Genomic DNA, 22768 nt, shown 5'->3' on the forward strand with positions numbered 1-22768 from the left:
AACGGGCTGGACCGGACCGGGGCTGCCCTTGTCCATCCCCCGCAGCCCCGCAGCCGAGGTGAGGTGAGGGCGGCATCAGCCGGTGCCCCGGCCCGCCCGGCATCGCGGGTGGGAGCACACAGCTTTTCAGATGGGCATATTTGGGTTAAAAGCCGGCCTTTTCTGCCGGCCGAGATATTGTGGTGATAGAGAAGGTGGATATTAGGGATGTGCCACGGAGCCCAAGCTAGGAATCCTGCCCGGAGGAATCCACTTGCCCAGGGCAATACAAAAGTAATTTACCCCGTGATACGTGCAGGATTTGAGAACTGACTTGGAATTGTATTTTTTAGCGATTCGACATTCGTCTGCGTTGTGTGTCGGCGGAGGGTGGTTACTTCAGAGCACAGCTGATTGCAAAATATTACAGTCCTTAAGGCAAATGCAGGGTTGTGCACAGAGGAGGGGGGGACTGTGGGAGGTGGTTGTGTATTTCGTTTGTGAGGGTAACTGTAGTGCCAAATATACGCTCTGCCACAACAACAGGGAGAGGCTGAATAGCTACAATTATGTGGTGACTCTGTATGTCAACATGCTTAATCATACCACATCCTCGCACCGAGCCAAACGGGAACCTGCTGCAAAGAGAGGAGAGCGAGCCCCGGCTGAGCACAGTGCTGACCTGGGGTCAGGCACCTGCTGCAGATGTCAGCTGAAAGCCTGGTCTGGCATTTCCTCATGTTTGTTAATGGTGTGAGTGCTTTCATGTGTGCTGATTGTCCACGTTCTCACACGGTCTGTGGGTGGAACACTGCCAGCACGCCAGTCCTCTCTGTGGAAGTGCCCAGGCCAAGGCAGGTGTGCAGGTGAGAGCAAGACATGTGTTGCAGGGTGTTTGAGCTACGATAGAAATCCCGTCTGTTTCCTGTCTTTAAAGAGCATCGAGATGGTTAACAGGGATGGTAAATTTCCTTTGGCACTGGTGAAATGCGGGTGCGGAATCCTTTCCTTGGTCGCCTGGCTGTAATTTTGAACTGAAGAACATGAAATACTGAGAAATGGTCAAATTCTGTTGTGGTAGAACTGAGCCTGGTAGAGGAAATATTAGAGTCCAAATTTTTCTCTCTCTAATATTTTATATGTCAATTAAGTGGATTCTGAAGTTATAAACCCAGTAGAAAAGTTAGTGCAGGGGAGACTTGACACAATTCTATCTCAGTAATTGCTCCATACACAGTGTAAATTAAATAGAAAAAAGAACAGTGCCAAGATAAAAATAACGTCCTGGGAAAAAAGAGACTGGAAAAAAACCCTGAGAGTTCTTAGCTCTCATTTCAAAGAATAACTGGCAGTTTTAGGAGTTTTAGGTTTAAGTATAAGGTTAGCTTTGATCTTTCCGGATTTTGATTTTGTGTGTCTGTGTGGGCTATGTAAACAACCTGCAATCAATTCTCATGATAAATTAAATGTGAGGAGCCCATATATACTCAGTGAAATCAATGGAAATTTTCCACTAACATTGATGAGTCAACTCTTGTACAACAAATTCAGTGCCACAGTTTGTTTAAAATTGCTGTTCCCAAAAGATTTCTACCAAAATTACTATGGAAAGGCTTTAATTCAAAGTTTGCTGTTTATTCTAACAGAAATATATTTCTGGTTCTGCAAAGAAAACAAGGGTGCAGAAGTGTGTTAAAATCAGCCCCACGCAAGATCCAATGGTTTGATAGTTTAGGAGAAATCCCCAAGATTTATTTTACTCTTGAGATGGAGCATACCATTTTGGATCTGCATTTGCTCAGTCTGTGTCCTCTCTTGCACCAAGGCAGCACATCATTCACTGGCTGAGTCAAGGGGGTTTTAGGCAGTGCTGTGACACTGCTTTGCCACTTTAACCATAACATTTGGCATTGGGTATAGAAATGCTTATATTTGGTAAATGTGATGTAGTTTTTAATGTATTGATATAGGTAATACAATTTAAAATAGTTCAATAATACATGCATTGAGCCATTGTCCTGATGAATGGACTTGAGACTCAGGCTATACTTTTAAGTCTACAAAGCATATGATCATCTGGTATAGTAAGACACAGTTCAGATGCATTATTACATATGTTTTAATTAGGTTTTTTCACACATGATTTTCCTCAGCTGCCTTCTATATACTTACCATTGGTCTTGGCTGAAACTATTTCTAAGAAAGAGCCTATTCACTGTTTTTTATACCTGGGAGATTTGCATGAAATAGTTGTATTTTTAGGATACTAAAAGTACTTTTAAGAGTTTATAATATGATTTTCAGTCTAATAATTAAGTTCTTTGCCATCTTGAAATCATAGCAAGAACAGAATAGGTTAAATATTTGAGATTGTGAAAATGAGGTTCTCAATTCCCCGAAATTAGGGTAACATGATGTCTAGTACTTAAGTGCAAAAAGGGAATCACAGAGCTAATTACATACCAGTTGAGTTAGATTAGATTAAATTAAATGTCATGACACAAATTCACCCAGCTATTTAGTCTTTAAACTATTATATTAAAGGGGCAATTTGATTGCATGGATCAGAGGACAGCTAATGGAGTGTCACAGCCCAAATGGAGCAGGAATGTAGTGGCTCTGGTTACAAAAGAGGTTACTCAGGTTGGTTCACACAGGGTCCAGCTCAGCTTGGAGATGATTAATTCCTTTTCAAAGTTCACATGCAACTATGCTGATAAGAATCCTCCCTAGAAACAAAAGTTATGATGGTTTCAGACTATGCTATATTTTGTACTTAGATACAGCATTTTTCTTTCAGCCCTTCATTCTGTGCACTGGTAAAAGAGCATTGAATTACTAGACAGGAGCACCAGGAGGTCAGCTTGCTTTGGAGTTTGCCTGCTAATGAATGTGTTCACCTTATAAGATGCAATCCTACGTGTTTCATAATAAAACAAAAGCAGAACTATTTCATTTCATTGCCATTTTAGCCAAGTTTCCCTGAAAAAAAAGCCCCCACAACCTATATTTCCTGATGATATATTCTTCCTCTGAGGCTGAATTGCAAAGATGCTGTTTGATCTCACTGACTGTAAAAAACAGGAAGCTGTATCTTGGGATTTGCTAAGGTTTTAGGGGATTCTGTACAGCTCTTAAGAAAATGGTTTCAGCTCAGTGCATGTATCTTTTAAATGGCAGCATGTTCTTGGATGGTGGAAACACACAGCACAGTTAGGAGAGGGTGAAGTGGGTCAGAAGAGATTCTCAGGTGATGTCACATCAGATGGTAACTCCTGACTGCTGGACATCCTGTCTCCTGGTGGCCTTCACATGCTGCAGCCCAACTCTGGACAGGTGGCTAGTTCTGCTTAACAAAATCCAGATACTTGGCTTTCTGAGCGAGGTCTTCTTGCTCACTTGCCTGTTTTCAGTGCAGCACCTGTCCAACCCTTCTGGGCTGGTAGGGGCTGGTATCTGTTCACATCTGACTGCCCCTGCAGTACAATGTACAAGTTGTATGCTTTCAGTTTTGTTCCTCAGGACATTATTGCTTATGTACTTAATCAGCCAAGAATATCTTTGACATAAAAACATAGAGGTCTAAGAAATGTAGGGAAAATTGAGAAATACAAGCATGTCTACTTTTATATCTCTTCTGTGCAATGGGATGGCCAATGTTCAAGGAGAAGTGAAGAAATCCTGATTTCAGTTTTGCTTGATTTGACAAACAATTCCCCTCTACACTACACAAACTAAGGCTTAAGCAGTGGAAAATCCTCTATCCTGATTGCTGTTAATTGGAAGCTCACTGCTGCATTTTCCAGTCCTGTGGGGGTTTGCTGGTGCCGTTAACTCACCTTTGGACTTTGGGTTCTCCAACCAAGCACCCAGCACTCTCAATAATGGATACATTAATAAATTTGTGTTAAAAGGGCTTGTGCTGCATGGGGCTGTTAGAAACAGAGCTCTGTAAGTGCCAGGATGAAAGGGGGCCCAGGCAGCAGAGCTGAGTCTCTGCACAAGCCCAGCATCAGATGGAGGGCAGTGCATGGGCCTTGGAGATTATTGGACAATTAGCTGGCTTGCTCTCTGCATCCTTAAATATAACCTTAAGGTAAACATTTCTGAATTTGTATTGTTCCCTGTGTCAAGATCCATTAGCAGCGTGTCAAGGTCCATAACTGTTACCGTCTGAAACATTGGAGTATTTTTTTCCACAGCTTATTAGTTGTTCGTGCTCTGAAATCTAGATGGAGTATTGTTTTGCATGAAGTGTGGTTACTTATTTTTCCATTCCAGATAAGAAATGTGAGATGAATAAAAACTTCTTTTAGTGAATATTTCGGTAGCTTTAGGAGCCATTTTTTTCCCTTTCTCTTTAAAATCAAATCCTTCTAATGGCATTAGTCAAATTGATCATTAACTATATTTTGAAGAATCTCCTGATCTTATAGGACAAGTTTCTTGATCTGTAGATGAAAGAAAACAAAGTCTAAATGCAGTTGGCCATGAAAAATACACATTCCGGAATTGCAGGAGATCAGTACTGATGTTTTGAAAATACTTCAATGTTCTTAACTGCAGGTTGTTTTTTTCCTACTTAGAAACTGTTATTTTTAGGTTTAAGTAATGCTGTCATTGTAAAACAGTAACAGACTGCAGTTGCTCCTCATGGTGGATATGAAGAACAAGTGTGTAATCTTGGTTGTACTGCATAGTAGCTGCTCACAAATACAGCATCCAGTTCCTTGGGAATTTTCAAGTCCCTCTTCTGTCATTTCATTTCTAGCATGAGGCACTGTGATACTTCAGAGGAGGATGAAATGTGGTTCTTCCTCTTCCCTTTTGCCAATTCCATTTGTGCTTCAGTGGGAAAAAAATCCCTCACCTATACTGGTTTATGGAGTGAAATGTCTGGGTATGGTGTACAAAAGGGGAGCACTAAGCATTCAGTAGTAGTGTTCCTTCAAGTCTATTTCAGGCAGTGGCAAAGATTGAATTTCTGTCATACTGTTTGTATGGTAAAATTCATGGTGAAGTAAGAGTTAAATTTTGGTGTATATCATATGAAGAACAAGCCACAGAACCTGTTCTGCTTAAGTGTCAGGCAAGAGCTTTTGTCACTTTAAAAAATAGGTCATATACTTCCTTCTCCTCCTAAGTCTATGACTTAGAGATTATATGACATAGAGTATATGACTTAGGATAAAGGGAATTTCAGAAGTGATTCATAAGGCAGTTTACTATTTGATGTCTAAATATATACTGAGATCTCTGCTGAGCAACTCTGAGTGGGACTGAATGAATGGGCAGCCTTGTATGCAGGGATTCATTTGGAGAGTTCTTGATCAGAGACCACTTTGTTTTTTTCTTGACTTATTTTTACCTCTGTCAAGAGAGTTTACTGAGGTATGTTTATAAATCCTAGATTGCTGTAAGTTTTGCAGTTTAAAATAATGTGAATGCCCTAGAAGTCATGAAAAATACTTTTACAGTTCCCTGTTTGTTTTTGTCTCAGTAACCTTCATGTGCTTTGCTCTGTTTATAAGTTCTTCCCCTCTCTTTTCCTGTTGGTATTCTCAGTATTGCAAACTCAGCTGGGACTTGCAAGTTTAACATGCTTTTCTGTTCTTTACCTTGTAAGAGCCCACTGGGGATATCTGACAGACTTCAGCTGGGAAGTTTGGCTTTATAGAGTCTTGTAAGGATTTCTGTGGTGTTTCCTTTGACTTTACAATAACAGCAGCACGAAGGCAATCACTTGGTTACGGTTTTAGATGTAACACAGATAGAGGATCTAATCTTCAAGCTCACATACACAATTGTGTGCTGATACCAGAGGAAACCATAGAAATGGCTGTGCTGCCACTATTACCCTTGGTGAGAGGAAGATGGGGATGGAACAGGGTTTGCAGCCCAAGGCCTTAGCTGGGACACAAGGCAGTCGGGAGCAGCTGGGGCTGCGTATGTCTGTGCCGTGGGTGTCTGGCACGGGCTCTGGCGCCTCAGCCCTGTGACTTGCACATATGCTCTCTGTTCTGCTGCCTGTTAACCTGGCTGCAAGTCAGCCTTGCCAGTCCAGGGCTTTGCCTTGCTCTGAGCAGCTTTGCTAAACTAAACCTGTGCTGTGCCGCTGGTTTCAGGCAGTGACAGAAACATTCCTGGGTGCAGGTGATGGGTAAACACTGGTGATAAGGGAGGAGAGTTGTTTTGCACTGACTTTTCCATGACTAATAGTGTAACTGAGCTGTGATGTTCCCACCCACTTGGTCAACAGAGGGGATCCACCAGGACTGGTGCTGTGAGCACGACAGGGAAGCTGCTGTGCACTTCTCTTGAGAGAGTGGCAGGCAGGGAGGGGGGGTGGAGAGCTCTGCTCTTGATCCATCTGCAGAAGAGAAGACAAGACAGAGGGGAATTGAATTGTGTTTTTCAACCCCCACCAGTTGGGGGGGGGGGGGGTGAAGTGGAGAAGAAGCCAAGCTCCTCTCACAAAGGCATAGAAAAGGGCAAGAAGCAACAGCCAGAAGGGGTAGCAGGAGGAGTTCATGCTGGTTGTAAGGAAAAGTGAAATCCCAGGGATAGTGCTTGAACCCAGGAGGGAGCCAAGGAGTGTAGCAGAGGGGCATTGAAATCTCCAGCCTCTGAGATTTTACAAATTTAATAGGCCAGGTTGCTCCAGCACTTGCCAAACTTAAGATTGACCTGCAATCAGCTGGATCTCTGGGCATGTGGTCCAAAGTTTTTGGTGGGCATATGAAACTGTCCTTAACCATGACTGCAGAGCATCTGTTGTGTTGCTGCAGAGATCCACAGGCGGATTAATCTTGAATGTTTTGTGTGGCCATTTACCAACCAATCTTTCTGGACATGTTTTGATGGCTCATTCCTGCCTTGGAAAATTGGAGAAAAATTAGTGGTAGCTGCATGTATGAACATTGGGAAGCTTTCCTGAGCCAGATCCCATGGAGAAATAGGGTTTGTGTCACAAATCTGTTGAACAATTGCCTAAAGATGCAGACCTGTCCTGGGGGTTATGTATGTGCAGCTGCAGAGCCCCTCAGCTGGGACATGGAGCTGGGTGTGAAAATCTGGCTTCTCCATTGCTGAGACTTTGAGAAGTTTTAAGTATCATCACCCATCACTGTGAACTGCAGTGTTTTATCTCTCTGAAACCAGGGCATTTTTTAATGTGCCTTGGTACAGAATTAGGTGCAATGATTTCAACATCTTTGTTCTAATAGACACAGGTTTTCATGGTACCAAACTAAGGTAACAAGCATCTCAAAAGATTGCCTTAATGTGTTGTCAGTGAGAACATAACCAAAGCTTTGCTTAGCAGTTTTTCTAGCATTTTCTGTCTGTATGAGCCACAAGACCTTTAGTAATGATAAAACACAATTGTGTTTTGTCATGTTAAACAAGATTGTGTTTCAATTGGCTGACATTTATTGTCATTATTTCAGATCATTAGACTGTACCAGCTTGGATTGAGTGCTTGTAGGCCAGTAGCTTGTTTCCAGCTGTGCCCATTGTCTTGACTTGGGAACTAATGATGACAGTGGCTGTGTCCATCTTGGTCTTGTATGTTTTCCAAGATGGTACTAAGGGATCAGCACCTCAGATGATGAATTTTAGCTTCTTTATTGGTAGTGTGGCCTAAATTTCATTAAATGCATAAAGCCAGCTTAACAAAGTTCTATTTATATCTTAATAGAGCTACCCACTGACACTGCTGCAGATTTGCTTGTCTATATTATTAATAGGATTTGACCTAAGATTAAAACCTAGGTTGTGCTGGGAGCCCTTAACTTCGATTACTTCTAAACTTTGGGGTTAATTTATTTTTCTGGTCTGAAGTCATATGATACATTTTCAGAAAAACTGCTGAAGCGATGGGCACGTTTTGCATCTCTTTCCATAGATCTATAATTTTAACTTGTGATACGCCTGAGTTTTTCCCCAAGGTCAAAGCTGACTTTTGATGGGAGCGGCTCAGGCTGTGAAGTTTATGAGATTGATGTTAGGGGAGTGCTGCCAGCTCTGAGGAAATGCTCAGCTGAGCTTTCTGTGTCTTGTCTCTGAAGCACATAAGGTCTACACAGATCTAGAAGCGTGCCATACTCGTGCCTATTTTAGACAGCAGCAAACAGCACGAGCTGCAAATTTAAGTTGGCAGAAGAAGCCTGGCTGTTAAGATGAAGCTGTCAGAAACTGCCACAATGTTGGTTGGATGCTTGATTTACCTGTCCTGCTAAGAATTAGAAAGATGAAGCTTCTCAGGCCCTTTCTAAATACAAGAGTAAATAGTATTTTTGGAAATATATGGAAATCCTGTATATTGGAGCCAGTCCTCGTTTTCATCCTAGTAATTTCGCTATCATACATGTGTTTTGTATGGTCAATAATTATATATTTATTACAGTGATGATGCTTTCAGTATAGCTGTTTGCACTGTGGGCTTCAAAAAGCACAAATATTTCAATTCTGCACTCCATCTTTAATTCTAGTTACTTGCATAAACTATTTTTAAGGCACTGCCTAATTAATGGGTCAAATTCAGTTGCTAAACAATCTCAAATTCAGTTGCTAAACAATCCTCTTTTCTGTGTAAGTGGTTGTTTTCACTCATATATCCTGAGTTGCTTACAAAAGCAGAAGTGTGTTCTTTCAAGGCCATAAAAGCTATTGAACATATAATTTCTCCTGATAGTCCATTTCTGTGCTAGTTACACTGCGTGCTTAGAAAATGCTGTGCTGGTTTAGATTTTTGTAATAAAAAAATAATTTTCCTTTTTCCCTAGGTGAACCTGTGAATCTATTTTAGGGAATTTCGCATCCATTGTTGCTTAGAGAGACCTTAGCAGTGGGTAAACAACAAACCTTGACATTTTAAAGGAAGATTCCTACCCTTAGCTTCCCTTGTGGCTCTGGAAGTCAGATCATGTCTCTTGTGCTGGAAGGCAAAGGACTGAAATATAGATAGCCCCTGTGAATTTTCTAGGGAAATCATTGTAACTGTGCTGTGGAAAAAAAAAAAATATTACATGGACATTATTTCCACTGCACTGATATTATGGTACCATGAAGAATTAACACTTACTAAAGAACCAGCTTGGTCACAGGCTACCTGGCAGTTTAACTTGGCAGCTCTGGGTAGCACTGGAGCAGTGGGGAGGGAACACTTTGAGTGGGCAGTAGGAGCTGCACATCCACAAAGCCATTGGACAAAATGGCTTAAACAAATCACAAACAAATAAATAAACCATCCTAGGTATTCTACTCCTTCCTGTCTCTAGGCTGCGTCCAACATGGCTCTTGAATCTCACTATCAGTGTTAAAATCTCTTTTCATTAATTTATTTCAACTTTTTATTGCATACTTCTTTGTAAGCATCCTGAAATGGTATGACTTAAAGAAAGCAATAATGCAATAAATGACTGGAAAACTTTTAAATACAAATAATGTAATTATTATGATAATTGCTGTTATATGAATATTTGCTGTATTTTTTCTGACTGTAGTTTTATAGTTTGTAAACTATTGGGAGGAGATGCTGTCTCTGGATTTGAGTCATAGGTAAACAGCTGTACTATTTTGAATCCCAAACTAAAAGACAATATCTTATATTTAGGAAAATTTTGCCATATTTTGCAAGAACCCCTTCCTTTTTTAGTAGAATGTATGACATTTATGTTCTTTGATGTCAGGGTTTCTTTTTGGTAGAATTTCATTATGGCATGTTCATGCTCATATTTTTGTAAATATGTTTAGCTTTCCAATAGTATTTCTTGTCAATTTACTGCAAAACTCTCACAGGGGAAGGGGATTTGCTTGTGCACGCAGAACTGAGGAGAGATTTGTGATTTGTGTTGGGTAGGAGTAGTCAAGAGAAGAGTCTGGAATGCCAAAGTCTGAATTAAATGTTCCTTCTGACCTTACATGTGTAAGACTTAATACATTTTGGGCTATTTTTGGCTTTGGCATTGGCATGAGTGGCTGGCATTTTCCTATAGATGTAAGAAAGGAAAATGAAAGGTTAATTTGTTTACCATCTTCCCCTAAGTTTTGAAAATAATATCTGGTCTTTATCTTGTACAGCAGCTCAACAAGGGAGGGAAGAGTTAGGCTTGAGAAAACCAACTGCAACAAATCCAGTTTCCTGCTGCTAACTCCATGCCTCTGGCAGCCTAAATATTCCTGCCCTTGATTTTTGTTTCTCTCTGGATCATATCCATGAGGAGATTTCATTTCAAAAGGAAACCAAGATTGCAGCTGATGTCACCCATCAGATAAAACTTCACATGTAAAATACTTAAAAAAAAAAATCCTTAGAGCCTAACCCTGGAATTTATTTTTTTAATTTTATTTTTTATTTTTACATGGTAGGAAAAGGCAGCATGTGCTGGCACCCAAGCCGTGAGCGTGCAGCCCCACCAAGGAATCTGTGCAGCCCACAGGGACACTGTCCCAGCAGATCTGCCAGCAGCTGTCACTGTCACTTGCCAGTGCTTCAAAGCTCTTTAAAGGTGGCATAACGTGGCAAAGAGATAACGTGCAGCTTTTTCCTCTAGAGGCAGGCTTAAGTTAATATTCCCCCAAAGGCCATTGTTATGGATAAGCACAGCTTTATGGATAAAATGGAAAAGCTCTGGGTTACTCTGTGCTCACCCATCTCCCTTTCCCAGCTGGGTAGAGAAGCTGGGGTTTGAGGCAACTTTCCAATTTTTCAATTTCTGCTGCTTTCATCACATGGATTCAGTAGGTAATTCAGAAAATATTTGTGATCTGTTCCAGGTCACACTGATAGCACATGTCAGCTTTTGTATCCCCCAGTGCCCTGAAAGCTGAGTTGTTGGGGTGAAGATTATTTCAGCTCTGAGGGCTGGTACTGAGTCAGGCTTCTTTACTGAGTATGATTGTCTAGATAAAGGGAACCTGCTCCAAGCCACACATGGCACTCCTCTTCAAAAGACATTGAAGCAACTGAGTCCATCTTAAAAAAATCTGACCAAAGTGCACTGCGTTGATTGAGTCCTGTTGCTCTCTGTTTGGAAGCATCAGATTCCTGTGTTCATTTCTTTGTCAGCACTCATCACAGAAGTGTCACTGCTGGTATAATTGAATTGTTGGGGGAAAATCATATGCATGAGGAGAACTTTTCCAAGGAGAGGTGGAGCAGGCAGGGGTTGGGGGTGCCTGCTGGGGAGCAGCACAGGGTGGTTATGAAGAACTTGCTGAACACACTCCTTCCAGCTTTTTTGTTGTTAGAAGCCTTTTGACACCTCTGGCCTGTGTTCCAGAGGTATCTGACAGTGGGTTATGCCTGCACCCGGTGTGCAATGGGCATTGCAGTCTCAGTGAGGAGTGGCTGTCTGCCCACCAAGTCAGATGAGGCAGCTGTACAGAAAAATGCAGAGGAGCGTTTCTTTGCAGGAATTCCTCAGTGTCATGCAGCATTATCCTTTAACTGGGTTTACAAGCACAGGAGCATGTTTCAGAAGCTGTATTTTTAAAAGTGTACTCCACAATTTTGATTTTACGTTGCAGTTTAAGAAGTTCATGAGGGTTTTTGCAGAGCTGTTGACATGACCCCACTGCTGAAGCAGCAGCCAGCCCTGCAGTGCCTGTAGGAAAGGCTTGTCATAGCGCAATGCCTAACCCAAATCAACAAGGTAAGGCACTGGCAAACAAAATGTCTTATTTGTGCCCAAAGCCTCAAGAAACCAGAAGTGCTAATGCAAGGGGTGCTGATTTATCAAAGGGCTGCAGCTACATGCAAGAGGATTATTTTTATTAATACATGCCTAGAGTTTGTCAGGCTAATAAGGCTTTGCAACATCTCTTGTGAATGCACAGAAAAGTTCAGTAGACTTCGAATTTCTCCTTCAGTTTGAAATGTGCAGCGTTCGTCTTTACAGCTTGGAATTCCTCATTTGTATTGCTCATCATAGTGTTTTAAAAATGATTCTAAAATTGATTCCTTAGAAGTTTTTGAGTTTAATAATCTTCAGGTTCAAGACTAGCTGTACTGTCATGTATAATCCCATTGAATCATGAGGAGCTATGTATTCATATAAGAAATAGAACTTCATTCTGTAGTTATTAAAATCTGCTCTTACCTTAGAATTAAAATTTTGAAGAATCTTTTTTGAAAAATTATGATTCAAATTAGAATATTTAGATTTCAGATTTTAATACTGTTACTCAGAGACCCTTTGCAAATACAGCTTTGGTCAGCTTTTTTATGCAGACACAGAAAATAAGCTATTATGCCTTAAAGTTAAACCCCTAGAGCCCCTTCATTTATGAATTATTGTGCTGCAGATTGTTAACGGAATATATTATACTGGAGGTTTTATCTGCATCTGTCTTATGTAATTTAGTGCAAATAAATTGTAGATAAAATATGCTAGGACATTAAATGTTTATTTGTGATAATAGTTCTGTTTATTCAGCTTGAGGAAACTGAAGGTGAAGTTAAGAGTAAGTACACTTAAAAGGAAGCAAGAAAACAGGTTTTAATTATGATTTAAGGTCAAATAAGCAAATAAGTCTAAAATGAAATGATTAAATATTGCTGTAGTGGTACATTAACATAGTAAACTATTTAGAGTGTGACACATTTTCCACATCAGAATTAAACAAATAGCAGCTTAATACGTTAAGTCATTTCAGCGACATCTGCTCTGTCAGTTGCCTACGGGCTGGAAAATGAAGTATTATGGCTAAAGATCCACAGATGGATCCAGCAGCTCAGGATTTGCTCGGACTGCTGGAGGGCTTGGGGCCAATTCTGGGTCCCGTGGTACCAGCCGTGTTGGTGAGATGTCTGTGGCCCCTGCCGTGGTTTGGTACAAGGTGCTCAGCTGGGCATTGTTGCCACTGTCCTATTTCCCCCACCACAGCCATAATATCAGTGAGTGGAGACAAAGGGGCCATTTCTGCTGTTTCCAAGAGGAATATCACTTGCTGTGGGAGTATTTTTTTTTTTTCCTGAATGTTTTTTCCTTTCCTTGGGGCTACACTGGTGAGTGAAACTCCCCTGTCAGCTCTTCCCAACATCCTGGGAAAGGTCACTTCAGACATGTGGTTGGTATTCCTTCTCCAAAGATGTTATAGTGTATCTTCAGGACTTAAAATTAATAAATACATATATTTTTTTAAAAATACTATAGTGTCATAAATTTAGAGTGTATACAAGCAAAACCAAAACCTTATGCATATTCCTGAGATCTATAAATTAGGCCATGTACACGCACAACAACATTAAGGGAAAAATCACAAGCAGTGGCATCCATGATCATAAGAAGGAACAGAAATTGGAGCCTCTTTTCTACCATTTGCATTTAGTTTATGTTGTTCATACTGGAAGGGGATGAGAAGACTTTCTAGAATGTTAAAAACTTCTAACCTTTTTCTGCAGCTATGACAACTAGGACCAAATTAATCTAATAAAAAAACTGAAGAACAGATTGCTGCACAGTCACATATCTCTGAGGGGTGGTACTTAATTTAAAACAAGTATTTCAAGGCTGTGATAGAACTTTGAGGGCTTAACAATACTTCTTATATTGCAGTCAAAACTCCCAGAGCTCCCATATGGAAGAGTCAGCCAAAATTCACAGTGCAGCCAGATTAGCAGTGTTAATCACATTGCCTATTCTTTAAATTGCAAGGAACCTGGGCAGGGTGTCGAGGCTGGAAACTGGATATTTGTGCAGTAATGCCTGTGATCCTGAGGATATATTGTTAGGTGGAATTAGTATTTATTGCCTTAACAAAATCTCAACTTCTAAGGTGAATTGCAATGTCAAGTGTGTAACTTTGTAAGCTGCCTTGGTTTCTTTGTATGTTTGTTCTGTGCATAGATTTAAAAACTGTTTGGCTGCTCTGCTTCTGCTGTGAATTTTTGGTGGTGGGATCACCGATGTCACTGTGTATCTATTCTGAAGTGTTTGGTTTGTAGGGTCAGTCCTTGGGTTAGGCTGCTGCAAATCCACGTATTGTTGTGACTGGTAACACTGTGGGACAATGAAGTAATTATGACATTCATATCTAAAAGAAAGGCATTTATTTAGCCATTTAAGCATGACTATAGTATTAGTTTCTATTATTTTAGAATCCAGTGGTCTAAAGCTACATGTTCAGATGAGAAATTTTTATACCCCCCTTCCCCCCCCAAGAGTATTCCAAGCTCCTTTATGGCAGATTCAGCTAGAAGAATTTTGGTTTGTTACTTAGGATACATGATACTATGGTGGAAAGTGGCTATGTAAAAAAAAACCTGGATGGGCAAAATGCTGTGAGTTAAAGGTGTTCAGCAGCAGTGAAGACTAAGTCAGCTTTCAAATGGTACAAAATATGGGTTTAGAAGGCTAATTTTAATCACCCTGCTTTAAATTTGTGTCCTCACTCACCTGTGATGGTGTTCATGTTAGAGAGGGATTTTAGAGAGGTCTGCTTTGCTCTCATGCCAGGGTCCTGGCACTGGAGGAAGTGGAGCAGGGCTGTGGACGGGCTGGATGGGCAGAGGCTGGATGTACAAGGAGGGTCTGCAGGAACCAGGCTCCCTCGGGAGGCTGAGGGAGAGCATCAGTGTCTGCATGTCCCACTGCTGGCTGGAGGATGGACCCAGGCTCTGCTCAGAGGTGCGTGGCAAAAGGACAGGACTCGACCCTGTGGCAGCTTGCACCATGGCAAGTTCTGATTAAGTAGGAGAGGAAACAAAATTCCCAAGAAGATTGTAAAGCACTGGAGCAGGTAAAGTGGTAGCCTTACATCCTTGGAGGTTTGAGATTTGGACAGGATGAGGCCCTGGGCAACCTGATCTGGTGGGATCTGCGCTGAGGAGGAGGCTGGACTAAATGACCTCCAGAGGTGCCTTCCAACCTAAATGATTCTGGTTCTAAATATAGCGTGTGGGAGTTCTAAACTTGACTTTGGCATGATTAAAATTACATTTAAAGCTAAAGCAGGGCAGCAAGACAATGCCTCTGGGACTCTTGTGCAGCACTTCCAAAACACAGGCTCACAGATTTCCAGGGGAAGCTCAGTTATTCTGAAGCACAGTGTTACACCAGAGTTACGTGGTGATTTTAAAACCATAGCTATGCCTCAGAGTGTGTGTGCTGCTTACATGTGCTTTGTAAGAGGTCAGATTTATATCTACAGGTCACAAACTGAACAGCTGAATGGATTTGAGGCTCCTAACTCCCATTCTGTGACAGATAATTAAAAGATCTAATCTCTTGTACAGTTGACCTGAGAATAAATTTCTAATAGTCTGTGGATTGTCTGCACAGCAGAGTATACAGCTTCTCATTATAATTTGTTATTAGTACAGCTAGAACAATTTTGAGATGTTGTCTTGATTAAAAGTTGAATCTTGGGACTGTTATTTTCTTTTTGAGTGAATGTAAAAAATATAAGAAATTCCTAGCTAAGAGAGGTATAATCTCAGTAGTATAAAACTGTCTGTAAAATGATAGCAAAACATACTGAGAAAAAGGAGTTTTTATTTAAAGATAGAACAATTTCAAGTTTAAAAAAGCAAACTTTCTTTTATTACGTTTTCTCTTTATGTCGATACTTAATCATACAGCCAGTAAATGGATTGATATGTGCCAAAGTTGAGGTTTAGCATGTAAGTATTAAGGCTTTTGAGTAGGTCTGAATGTGTTTGAAAGGTTTTGGTGCAGTCTTTAAATAAAATAAATTAAATCTTACTGTGTGAATAGAATAATAAACTTCAATTATAATTCTACCTTTGTACAAATCTAATCTCACTGGTTGAAAAGAGAACATACCAAATGAATGGGGAACTCCATCTCAGTGGTTTCAGAGGGATAATGATGAGTTTATTTTCTGTCTTTTTCGAGTTTCTGGTAATTATTAACAGACCAAATATGGAAGTGAGATATCTGTCAGTCACAGGAGCGTGGTTGGGGACTGCTGCTGTTGTGCTGGAGAGTTGTTCACTTAGGCTGCCTGTCTGGAGGACAAAAAGATGACTCGCAGCAATTTTCCTTTACCCTTTCCTGATGCTAAGTGGAACTCATAGCTGAAATTAACCTAATCAATTTTTAAATAAGTGTTGATTACACCTGTATGAATATAACCACCCTAGCAGACTGTCAGTAATGGGGCTGAAGGCAGGAATTATGTGGTAGATTTGACCTGCAATTGGAAAGGAAGTTCAGTGGAGGTTTAAAAGAAGCAAATTGTGTAGTGCAGCAGAAAATATTCTTGAACTAGAGGTGCAGGGATTCTGCTGCTTTCTGAAGAGCCATACTGAATGGCCTTGTGTTAGTGGTGTATTTCTAAATCAAGATAATGTTATTGCTGTGTGTATAGGAAACCTCCATGATGCTATCTGGCAAAAGAATATTTATTCTAAAAATTCTTTATTTTTTTAGATACCAGTTGTAGAATGACACAGTATTACTCTTTTTTTTTTTTTTTTTTTTTTTTTTCCAAATGGTTAGCTAGTCTTTGGGGCATTTTTTATTATTTTGGTTAAGAGGAAGAATTGACAGAAGGTGTTCCTTGCAAAATTACATTTTCTAAAGAAAATAATATTAACAAACACCTATTTTGTATGAATAGCAGGGCCCAAGATCAGGCAGAGATCTCCTGCTATTTCTCCACTCTTAGAGAACCCATTATTATTCTCTTACTATTGAAAACAGTAGTTGGTAGGGTTTGAATTTCCCTGAGTCCTTTTCTTTCCTCAGGACTACATCTGTGTTGGCCAGCAGTTCCCAGGTATTTGTATACAGGGGTTTTCTGTTGTTTTACAAATATTCTCATAAAAGAGGTAGATTTGTTCTTTTTTCTTTATTTTTCTTCTTCTTCCTTTGTTTTTGACTTAGTCTGTAAAGTTTTGATATTAGTCTACAATAAAGATTCAGTTTGTACATTATTTTTTTAATATTTGGTTATATCCCGAACTTGCATGATCAGCATCTGGAAGTAAGAGTTTGTAACATTTTGAAAACAATCAGAAAGAGAATTTCTTCTTCTAGAGCCTAATTTAAAAGCTGGAGATTAAAGATGTTTCATTTTTATTATGCATTACCACACACTGTTAATTTTTGCCCCAGAGAAATGCTTAAACCATTAAATATTATATCTTTGCTTTGATTAAAATATATTTGCAGATTGTTTCATATATGTTCATATATGTTCCCACTGCGTGATTTTGTTTGGGAGTTACTAACTCTTCTGATAAAATCTGCATTGCTATTGGCAGTTACATTTCAGCAATCTCTAGCAAACAATGGAAGGCTGACGTGTTACCTGATTTCTCTATTTGTATAAAGCTCATGTTTCCATAGAGGGAAGAATTGAAAACTTGTTGTTTTGAAGATTACAGCTGTCATTGGAAAAGATGCCATGTTAGCCATACTCACAGTGCTGTGGAAATATGAAGGTGCCTGAAAGCATCGCTGTTATCAGCTCAGTGGCGCAGTGCAAGGCATTAAAACCTGTCTGCCCTGGGCTCTAGCAGGGTGTCAGACAAGGAACCTGTGACATGATGGGGGCCATCAAGCTTGTATGGCTTGGAGCACAAGTGGAAGTTGTTGTTCTGTGCCAGACTGAAATTCAGAGCAGAGTTTTCAACTCTGTTTCAGCTCCGCTTTGGAAGAAAATTGAGACAGCGGAATTTCTAATGCTTAGTGATACAGCAAATGTTACTAACAGAGTCACTTAAAGAGTTTGGATTGATTTGTGGTTGACAGCATGAAAAATATTGTCAGAATGACTGAGTCTGGAAGCTAGGTCAAATTAAGGATTTCTGCAAGTCATGGTGGCTAATTCAGAGTTTTCTGCTTTTGGGATCTAAGGTCTCATTGGTTGGGTGAGCTACTTGGTTGTCAGTAGAGAGAATCTTTTCCATAAGATGTCACATTTTCCACAGCCCCAGTGACAGTTGTAGCTAAAATTATTACAACGGTAAGGATTGGATTACATTAAGGAATTGTTCCTAGTTCTGTGCTTATTTAACATGTTAGCCCTTACTATGTCCTTTTCCTAGTTCTTATGTAAGAAACTATTGCTGAGAAAATTAAATTGCATCATATCATTTTTTACACCCTGAGGAACCCATCAGTCTTTTCATGGAGTTGCATATTGTGCTTTGAATATGAAATTAATACTCACTGCTTCCAGCTTGGTCAGTGTAATTTTATTAGGTTATGTTTTTCTTAGGTACCTCGCTCAGTGCTACAATCACATCTGTATTTTAAGAGAGCACCACAAAAAAGCAAAATAACTTTATGAAATTCAGGCCTGTTTCTACAGAAACACTAAATGAAGACGTTTTAAAGTCCAGATAATGACAGTGCTTAGCAGTGCCGAAAAACAAGTCACACAGGAGAGAATGTTGATTTCATTCATTACAAAGCAGAATTGTCCTTCTTTAATTCAGTGAGAGCAGGGCTGTCACTCCAAATGATAGAGAGAAGTGGGATGTGGTAGAAAGGGTATTTACCATCTGAGTCATCATTTACTTCAGGAGTATTTGGACTGACTCTTTGTTTATCTTCTGTTTTGGAAATAAACGCTGGAAATGTGCTGTGATAGCATCGATCACTTATTCTTTCTGTTAGCTAAAGTTGGGCTTCTCTTTAATTAAAATGGTTATTTTTCTGTGGTGCCCTGGGAGTAGAGCAGTGCCAGACTGCTCTGATGCTCCTTTGGTACATTGTCAGCAGTGGGGAAGGGTGAACAGAGCTCCCAGGTGTTGAAGCCCTGGGAGGGAGACTTGCTTCCTCCAGCAACATGGTGGAAGGAATGTTTGAAGAAACTCTGTGCCCAGGAGAAGGGAGATGTCCAGGAGAAGGATTGAAGTTGGGAAAATGAGATGCTAAGGGCAGGCAGAAAGGAGCATTTGTGGGAAAATCGAGCTAAATTAGAAGTAAATGGTTGCAAGTAGATTGGTCATTGGGTATTGTCCTGCTCTGGATGAGCCCAGCACCTCATGGCCATAGCTTATCCTTGGTCCTCAAACTGTGTGTGGGTTTGGTGGGGCTGCATGTGCTTGTTGGGCTCCTTGCTGGCTGTGTGTGGACACATCCCTGCACCCCACGGTCCCCCAGATTTGGCTATGTGTAATTTGTCCTGTTTCTACGTAAAGCCAACTGCCCAAAGACCAAACCCACGTGTGAGCGACCATCCCATGTGGGGGTAGTGGAAGGGAGCCTGAAGTGCCTGAGGTGGGAGGGCTGTGGGTGCAAACAGCTGAGAGCTGGGCAGGCAGCAAGGAGGGGATGTGCTGGAAGGTGTTGTGGCCCGAGCTGGGTCCTTGAGCAGCCGTGTCTGTGATGGCCCAAGAGCCTAAATCTCACTGGGGGGGCATGTAGGCCACGGGACAGCGTCCTGCGTCACTGCCCTCTTAGTGGGTTGTTATTAAAGCCTGGAATTGGTGGGATTATTGGCAATTGGAGCAGCTTGCAGCCCAGATGAAACTCCTGGTTTCCTTGCCCTTGTTGGGGCGGGGGGAGGAGGAGTGACCTACATCTGCCCAGGGGGCTGTCAAGCTCCTCATTGCAGAGACTTGCTAGGCTTTTCTCTGTTAGGGACAGAGATAAAGGCTTCTCCTGAGACAGAGGGAAATAAATGTTCTTGGTGTTCACCAGGTCTTGGCTACAATTTTAGATTAATTGTATGTCTTGTGTAGAGTGTGAGGAATTAACCAGCTTCAGTGGCTGGATGGGGAGTAGTGTGCTTCTGGATCTCCTAACCATACTGCTGTTCACTTGACACAATAAAGATACTTCATGTTTCAACCCTGTTGAAATCAGGGGAGAGAGGTTAGTGTGGAATTTGGCATTGGATTTTCATCTGTCCTTCACTGAATTGTATTTCTGTATATTACCTGGGAAAAGTGCTGTACAGTATCTTTCTTTTTACATATAAGGCATGATTTTATCAGATAATGTTGCTGCTTCCCCTTTTGTGTGTAAAAGGTGAATATAAAGCTTCAGAACAAAATATTTATTTTGAGCTGAAGCCCATTTTGTGTCTAAATGAGGTGTTTGCAAATTAAGGAACTCAAAACTTGATATAAAAGCATGTTGAATAGATACCTCAAAAATGTTCTGGTTGATAATAGAACTGTTAGTTGCAGAACTGTGCAAGAAGTAGTACTGTAGCTGAAGGCTCTGGGGTCGTGTTGGTGTGAATGTAACACATTTCTGCTATGAGTGTGGTGTCAAGAGATAATTGCAGAATTTTTGTAGCCTGAATGTGAAAAGGGAGGCAACGTGCTGGTTTGTCTAAAGGGGATGAAACAGAATTAGATTTGTATGGGTGTAACTGAATCTAAGAAGAAATTCTTACACTGTGAAAAATTCTCCAAAGAGAACTAATTTGCACTGTGTGAGGTAGTGTGACTTTAGCACCAGAACTTCAGTAACATCAATATCTATGTGTATTTGAATTAACTCCATGATTGCAATAAAACAAGAGCTAATCCCTTTCTAATGCCAAGTTAAGCAGAGCAAATAAAAGCAGGAGTTCAGTTTTATATTTCAGAGTAACTATTTTAGACATTTTTTATGCTGTAGACTACAACATAAAAAGGAAAGAGCCTTTGCAAAGGTCCTTAAGTTATTAATTGTAATTCTTTTAGAAATTTATTTCATATAGTGCTAGTCAAAAGTAAATTATATTAATTAATGATAGGGGGTGATATATTGTGTCTTGGCTAGCAAAATGAACTATAGCTTTTATATTATTTTATCTTGCTTTTGCTTTTTGGTGTTGCTGTAACAAACAGGCATCATTGTTGTTAGTATTAATCTGTTTGTACCAGGGAATGGAAAGACAAATGAGCCGTGGAAATTCCTTCTACACTGTTTTTCCTCAGTTGCAAACATTTGCTCATTTCCAAGCCAGGGAATGTGCTTGTCCCCCTCCCTCTTTGGAGGATACAGACGGAGCAGATGCCAGACTGAAGAGTGATGCAGAGCAGGGGTGCTACAGACCTGGGTGCAGGAAATAGCACCACAGTCACAGTTTCTGGTGTTGGGTCACGGCTCTCCAAAAAAGAATGCCCTAAAGATGAGGGGACTGGCAGAAATATGGTTTGGGTAACTGGTGGAGGTGCTAAAAGTGATCATCAGGCAGCCAGGGAGGTGCAGAACAGTAGTAGATATAGAGTCAAGTGATTTTTTTTTTTTTTTTAGTTGATTCTTAAGATTTTGGAGCTGCTTACACTGGAACTGAGCAATAAAGAATATCAATTAATTTAGACACGCTCCAAGAGAAAAAAGATCTTCTTTGTGTCTTGGTATTAAAGCTCAGAAACATAATTGCATTTCAGATGTTACGGATGGGAAATTGTAACCTCCGGCAAGCAGGGGAAAGGCTGAACTTTCTGCTTGTGATGAGCTAACTGCTGAGATCAAAACTTGACAGAATTAAGAAATAAATGCTGATGAAAGTTTTTGACCCAGATCAATAATGATTTTACTGGTGGACTTTATTGGGAGCAGGGTTAAGTGTAACAGCATCACATTTCCAATGATGGCTTCTTTTTTGCTTTCAAAACATCATTTCACGTTGTTGACAAATTCCTCAGTGATCATCAACCAAAATGAATGCATTTAAGTAGGATTTGGATCTGACCTGCTGCTTTGCAGCTACATCCCTTCACAGAGAATGGGATTTGGAAAGCAGGCAGAAGAATGTTCTCTGGCATGGTCCCTGTGGGCTGAAGGCAAGGATTAAAGTGCTGGGAGCTGCGTGTGTGTGACAGGACACAGCGTGCTGCAGATGAGGATGTGTCTGAAATCCCCACTCCCCTCTGGGGCAGATTTCTTCAGGGCTTTTCACTTGGGATTTGAAGTCCAGATCCCAAATATGATTTTCAGTGTCTCTCTCCTTTGCAAACCTGAGCAGAGCTATCTGTGCAAACACCAGGGTTGGACTTGCAGCTGCTGGAGCCTCTGAGGAAGAGGAATTTGCACCCATGGTTCCTTACTGGATCTATTGGTGTAAAACTCACTTTGCCACTTGTTCAGGTGGCCCTAATCTGAAGATGATAGTCAGCTTTTTTAGCACAGGGTGGTCTCTGCATGGCCATCTCTAAACGGTCCTGGTCGTGCCATCATCATAGCTGGACAGAGCTGCAGGGCTTATGGAAAGGCATCCCAGGCTTGTGGGATGAGTGTATCCAACAAATGTGACAAGGGTTCAGAGAGGTCTCTTTGGTCACAGAGTTGTTGTTTCTTGGAAAACAGATGGAAACTTCAGATGGAAACTTCTCAGATCTGCTGGGTGACACCGAGTAAAGCCCTCGGTACCCACACTCGCAAAGGACATGAGCTATAAACAAGCACACACAGCTCTTTCCACTACATGTGGAAGCCAAAGGTGCTTTCCCACAGCTGGCCATGGACAACTGGGAAGTGAAAAATCAGCTTGCCCTGCCTTTGGATGTGTTGAGGAGGGGTTTCCAGCCTTACAGCTTTGGACTTATGTGTGTGGCATTTCAGGCACATAAGTTCTCTTAGGCATAGACCAGGCCTCTTAACTCTCAAAATGTCCCATTTTGGGGGGAATGATGGGGGTGGGATGCGTACCTTTTTTTTTTTTTTTTTTTTTTTTTTTTTTGGTAAGAAATCTTCAAGTTAAATTTATTGATTCCAATTAAAATACATGAGAGGTTGAATCTTTTTTTTGTTTTTCCTGGATAGCATGCACCCACACCATCATTTGATAATTTTGTAAGGTAGCTGGTGATCGAAGAATTATGACAATGTCTATGTAGCTTTTCAGAAAAGAGCAGTGAAGGCCC

At 40.8% G+C, this 22768-nt stretch overlaps 1 protein-coding gene across 13 annotated transcripts in view; it reads left to right on the top strand.

Annotated features, from left to right (window-relative positions):
- The window catches only part of ABLIM2 (actin binding LIM protein family member 2), a 167992-nt gene that overhangs the window by 40666 nt on the left and 104558 nt on the right, over positions 1–22768 (top strand). The window lies entirely within an intron of this gene.

This window comes from Taeniopygia guttata, chromosome 4 (assembly GCF_048771995.1).
Source record: "Taeniopygia guttata chromosome 4, bTaeGut7.mat, whole genome shotgun sequence".
NCBI classification, from domain to species: domain Eukaryota; kingdom Metazoa; phylum Chordata; class Aves; order Passeriformes; family Estrildidae; genus Taeniopygia; species Taeniopygia guttata.